This window comes from Periplaneta americana, chromosome 16 (genome assembly GCF_040183065.1).
Source record: "Periplaneta americana isolate PAMFEO1 chromosome 16, P.americana_PAMFEO1_priV1, whole genome shotgun sequence".
NCBI classification, from domain to species: Eukaryota; Metazoa; Arthropoda; class Insecta; order Blattodea; family Blattidae; genus Periplaneta; species Periplaneta americana.
In genome coordinates, this window is record NC_091132.1 from 12,080,725 (window position 1) to 12,086,724 (window position 6,000).

The following is a 6,000-nucleotide window of genomic DNA, read 5'->3' on the forward strand; positions in this document are numbered from 1 at the left end:
TAGAAGTATGTTACGAGTAAGAATTTTCAAGTAGAATTGGAAATATGTTACGAGCAAGAATTTTCAAGTAGAATTAGAAATATGTTACGAGTAAGAATTTTCAAGTAGAATTAGAAATATGTTACGAGTAAGAATTTTCAAATAGAATTAGAAATATGTTACGAGTAAGAATTTTCAAATATAATTAAAAATATGTTACGAGTAAGAATTTATAAATCCAACTAGAAATATATCATGAACAAGAGTTTTTAACCCAACTACAAATACATTAGAAACAAGAAGTTTTAAATCGAACTAGAAATATATTACAAACAATAATTTTTAAATCGGAGTAGGAACATGATAAGAACAAAATTTTTCAAATAGAATTAGAAATATGTTACGAGTATGAATTTATAAATCTGACTAGAAATATGTTATGAACAAGTGTTTTTAACCAACTACAAATAGATACGTTACAAACAAGAAATTTTAAATCGAACTAGAAGTGTTAGCATTAAGAATTTTTAAATTGGACCAGAATTGTGTTCCAACAAGAATTTTAAATCGAACTAGAAATGTTACAAAAAAAAATAAACTAACGGGAATTTTGCTGCGAACGAGTTTTTAAATCGAATTAGAAACGTTGCAATTAAGAATTTTTAAATTGGACTAGAAGTAAGTTACGAACATGGGTTTTAAATCGAACTCGAAATTTATGCGTTATGTAAGAAGAAGGATTTTTAAAGCGACCTAGAAATATGTTGCGAACAAGTCATTAAATCGAATTAGAAATACGCCACGAAAAATAATTTTTAAACTGAACTGAAAAAGTGTTACGAACAAGGTTTTTAAATAGAACTAGGAATATATTAGGAACAAGATTTTTAAATAGAACGAGAAGTATGTCACGAACAAGCATTTTTAAATCGAACTATAAATTTGTTATGAAAATCTGTTACGAATGAAACGTTTTAAATCGAACTTGCAATATGTTACAAACGAGAATTTTTAATTGGAATTATAAATATGTTATGAAGAAGAATTTTAAATCGAACTAAAATGTGTTACGAACAAGAATTTTAATTGGAATTGGAAATATGTTATGAAGAAGAATTTTAAATCGAACTCAAATATGTTACGAAGAAGAATTTTTAATTGGAATTAGAAATATGTTATGGAGAATTTTAGATCGAACTAAAAATATATTACGAACAAAAATTTTTAATTGGAATTAGAAATATGTTACGAAGAAGAATTTTTGATTGGAATTAGAAATATGTTACGAAGAAGAATTTTAGATCCAACTAAAAATATGTTATTAACAATAATTTTTAATTGGAATTAGAAATATATTATGAAGAAGAACTTTAAATCGAATTAAATATGTTATGAACAAGAATTATCAATTGGAATGGGAAATATGTTATGAAGAAGAATTTTAAATCGAACTAAAATATGTTAAGAAGAAGAATTTTAAAATGAAATTAGAAATATGTTATGGAGACTTTTAGATCGAACTAAAAATGTGTTACGAACAAGAATTTGTAATTGGAATTAGAAATATGTTACGAAGAATAATTTTAGATCCAACTAAAATATGTTATTAAGAAGAATTTTAAATTGGAATTAGAAATATGTTATGAAGAAGAATTTTAAATCGAACTAAAATATGTTACGAAGAAGAATTTTTAATTGGAATTAGAAATATGTTATGAAGAATTTTAAATTGAACCAAAAATGTGTTACGAACAAGAATTTTTAATTGGACTTGGAAATATTTTACGAAGAAGAATTTTAAATCGAACTAAAAATATGTTACGAACAAGAATATTAATTGAAATTATAAATAAGTTTCGAAGGAGAAGTTTAAATTGAACTAAAATATGTTATGAATAAGAATTTTAATTCAAATTATAAATGTATTGTGAAGAAGAACTTTAAAGTATGTTATGAACAAGAATTTTTAATTGTAATTAGAAATATATCATGAAGAAGAATTTTAAATCGAACTGAAAATGTGTTACGAACAAGAATTTTAATTGGAATTAGAAATATTTTATGAACAAGAATTTTAAATCGAATTAAAATATGTTACGTAGAAGAATTTTTAATTGGAATTAGAAATATGTTATGGAAAATTTTAGATCGAACTAAAAATGTGTTACGAACAAGAATTTTTAATTGGAATTAGAAATATGTTGCGAAGAAGAATTTTAGATCCAACTAAAAATGTTATTAACAATAATTTTAATTGGAATTAGAAATATATTATGAAGAAGAATTTTAAATCGAACTAAAAATGTGTTACGAACAAGAATTTTAATTGGAATTATGTTATGAAGAAGAGTTGTAAATCGAACTAAAAGTATGTTACCCGGCCCCGGAACAATTTTCCCCTTGAAATTATTCAAGCCTGCTTCACAGGGAGCTTCTACCTGAAAGCCAGATTTGGATAATTTATACGTTACTGTAGGCACGTTAACAGAAAGCCACAATTTAAGTCACACAGAATGGTGTGCACTCAAAGTTGGGTTCTGGCGTCTTGTCAGCGCATTTGAGTTGTGTAGATATAAGGGGAAGAATTGTGACGGTGTCGTGTATAGTTCTTGGGGTAGCTCAGTCGGTAGAGCATTCGTGCGCTAAGCGAAGGGTCGCGGGATCGATATCCGGCCCGGAACAATTTTCCCTTGAAAGTATTCAATGTTTGTTGTTGTTTAGTCAACTGAACGGAGATAGATTTGAACCTCATAAGTGACATCAATAAGGCATTGTTCATGAGGCAACTAAGCCAGGAGATAAGGGAATAGCTACTTTCCCATTTCATCGCCGATCATTATATTAAAATAGAATTATATTTCAATGTTATTCTATCGGCCACCCTAGAGAATTGGCCACCCACCTGCGCCTGCTAGAGCCTACCCTGGCAACACACAACGTTGAACTGTCGTGCTATATCTTTAAAAGCATAAACAATCTTCATTGTCATTAACATTAAGGGAATAATATATTGTCTGGAATGGAAAAAACATTTGTATGAAAAATTCCTTCTTGGTCATAAATAATAGTTTCTCCGTCATAAAAGGAAAGCGACTGTTAGAATTATTCGAATTATTTTCTCCTGCTCCGAGCTAAAAATCGTGCTTCCTACAACGTCCCTGTTGCAATCTTGACTACATGCTTTAGCCATACATCTCGATGATTCCCGAACACTTAATGCCGTTTGCATCAGCATACTTGAATGAGAATATATTTTCTGCGATATCTACAATTGAGTCAGATTTCGCAAAGCAACATCAACCATCCCATTGATAAGCTTTTGGTAAGTCTAAAAAATGGTTTCATTTTCGCAGTGGATACATTAGAATATTACTATACAAGGTCGAGAAGTGCTTGTTACAAAATCTAGGAAAAGTTTGTACTGCGCTTCACAAACGTGTATTGTACAGCATTTTTTGCACGATCATATTTTTAAAATTGCAAATATAATATACTTTGCATTCAAAATTTAGAGCAATATTTTTCCAAAGCCTTCGCAAAACTGCACTGTAATGGTAACTAGGCAACAATAAGTGCACTGTACTGGGTCTATTTCAGTATAGTTTTATGTTATGAATAACGGTTTCCTTAGCAACAAGTTTCTGTGTGGGAATTATAACTTTCAAGGCCTAACAATGATAGCTGTAAATATAAAAAAAAACACGACCGTACAAAAAATAACTTTGTATTTACATGTTTTCAGATTATATTCCAAAGCTGAAACTGAAATTTAATATCGCTATGAATTTATTAAGGACTAGCCGTACCCGTGCGCTCCGCAGCACCCGTTAGAAATAAATATAAAGTAATTACATAATTAAAATAGGACATTTGATCCAGGGAACATTCGTGTTTGATAGAAGGATAAATCGTTTATTATTTTACTTAATTTAAATTGTATTTGCATAATTAAAATGCGATCATTTTGATCCAGAGACCACTCATTTGGTCATAAAAATTATTTTAGGAAATACAGGAAACGAATGTACAGAATAGTCTATCAAGTTTTCTGCGCATAAGAAGGTATTTTAATCTTACCTGTCCTCGATTCACTCAGAAGTTACTGTAATAACATTATAGCATTATGTCCATCTAGAGAAACTACACTTTCCAATGGTGAATTAATAATTATACAATTCGGTTAATTTAGCTTCCGATATTACTTCATACAAACACAGAAACATTCTCTGTAGGCTATGTTTCATAGCTTTCGATTGTTGTTATCCAAGGCCCCTTGTTTTTTATTTCATTACACCGCCTTAGATGGCATTGTTATTGTAATTTCGAAACTCATTTATCTCATTAAATATCAATCCTATCAAATTTTTGCATAGAATAAAACTTATCGGAAATTATTTTTAAAGAACCTTTTGTTATGTAATATTTTTCATGAAAATTAATAAGAAGAGAGATATTTCGATTTATTTAATTCAAGCCCCCTATAACCCCCCCTTTTAAATAAAATATTTTGAATGCCATATAGCCTAAATTCTAAGTTACAACGAACTTCATTTATATTCCAATTTTAATATAAATCGGTTCAGCCATTATCGCGTGAAAAGGTAACAAACATCCAGACAGACATACAAACAAAAATTTCAAAAAAGCGATTTTCGGCTTCAGGATGGTTAATTATACATGTTAACACCAATTATTTTTGGAAAATCGAAAATTACCAGAAAAATGTTGGCTACAGATTTATTATTAGTATAGATGTTTAATTCAATACATTATTCAGATGTTTAATGAGTGGAACGTTGGTACTAGACTAATTACTGGGACACTCAAAAGTTTGGGAAACGTTACCTAAAACTTCTGAAGACAAAAAAAGTTGAAATGAACATCGTCAAAATCGTCGACTTCTTCACGTAACGCAGTTTGAACACTTACCAAAACTTATGTACTTTCTTGTTTTGTTTCATCGCTTTGCTATTATGAGTACGGTATAATATTTATTTTTCACGTCGACAAGCTCGTGTCTGAGTTCGTCGCAGTTTCACACTTAAGTCGTGTCCCCTACTTACCACCTCAGGGTTTAATTCCTTGAAGCTCTGCACTGTTTTATGGCATCCCGCAATACACAGACAACCCCGCGGGCGACGCGCCAGGGTGGACGTCGTAACACACACTAGTCCGCCGCTCTGAGGCGCCCGCCCCACTAACCCAATGCCGCTGTGCGCAGGTTCGCAGGACGTCTTCATTCTTCGCGATGTTATCAGGCTTAATGATGGCAACACGATTGCGAGAGTATTTTAAGCTACCTTATTACAAATGTTTGCTTTTCATAAACTGTGTTGACGCGATATGTTTGTAAAGCGTTTTAATTTGCAGTGTTTGGATGTACATAATGTGTTGCAGGTAATGGTACAGCCGCAGATTCCCAAGTCCTGAACCTTACATGCATAACATATTGATCCCTTAAACGCAATTTGAAAAATGAGGCATATCGTACAGTCTGTCATGTGAAATATGATGCTCCAATGATAGATTCCAGAGTTTTCGTAGAAACACTTCTTTCTAGCATCTAATTGATTACAATCTTATTATATGACTATCCGTACCCGTGCGCTCCGCTGCTCTGTTAGAAATAAATATAAAGTAGGCCTAATTACATAATTAAAATAGGACGTTTGATCCAGGGAACATTCATGTTTGATAGAACAATAAATCGTTTAATATGTTACTTAATTTAAATTGTATTTATTTTGGTCCAGAGAGCAATCATTTGGTGCAAAGACAATTCCTTTAACATGTTTCTTAATTGTTATTACATGCAACCATAGTTTAATGAAGATTGACATATCATTTAGTTTTAATGTGTATACTTTATATTACATGCTATATGTTTCAGAAGTTACTGTAATAACATTGTAGAATTATGTCCATCTAGAGAAACTACACTTTCCAATGGTGAAATAATATTTAAGCAATTAATTAGCTCCCGATATTACTTCATACAAACACAGAAACATTCTCTTAGGC

General features: G+C 30.7%; 1 protein-coding gene across 1 annotated transcript in view; it reads right to left on the bottom strand.

The window, feature by feature from the left end:
- The window catches only part of LOC138691064 (melanocortin receptor 5-like), a 318,829-nt gene extending 313,605 nt beyond the window's left edge, over positions 1-5,224 (bottom strand). Inside the window, exon 1 of the mRNA XM_069812739.1 lies at positions 5,043-5,224. The gene's annotated coding sequence lies outside the window, so the exon portion shown is untranslated. The remainder of the gene's footprint in view (positions 1-5,042) is intronic.
- Positions 5,225-6,000: the final 776 nt, after the last annotated feature.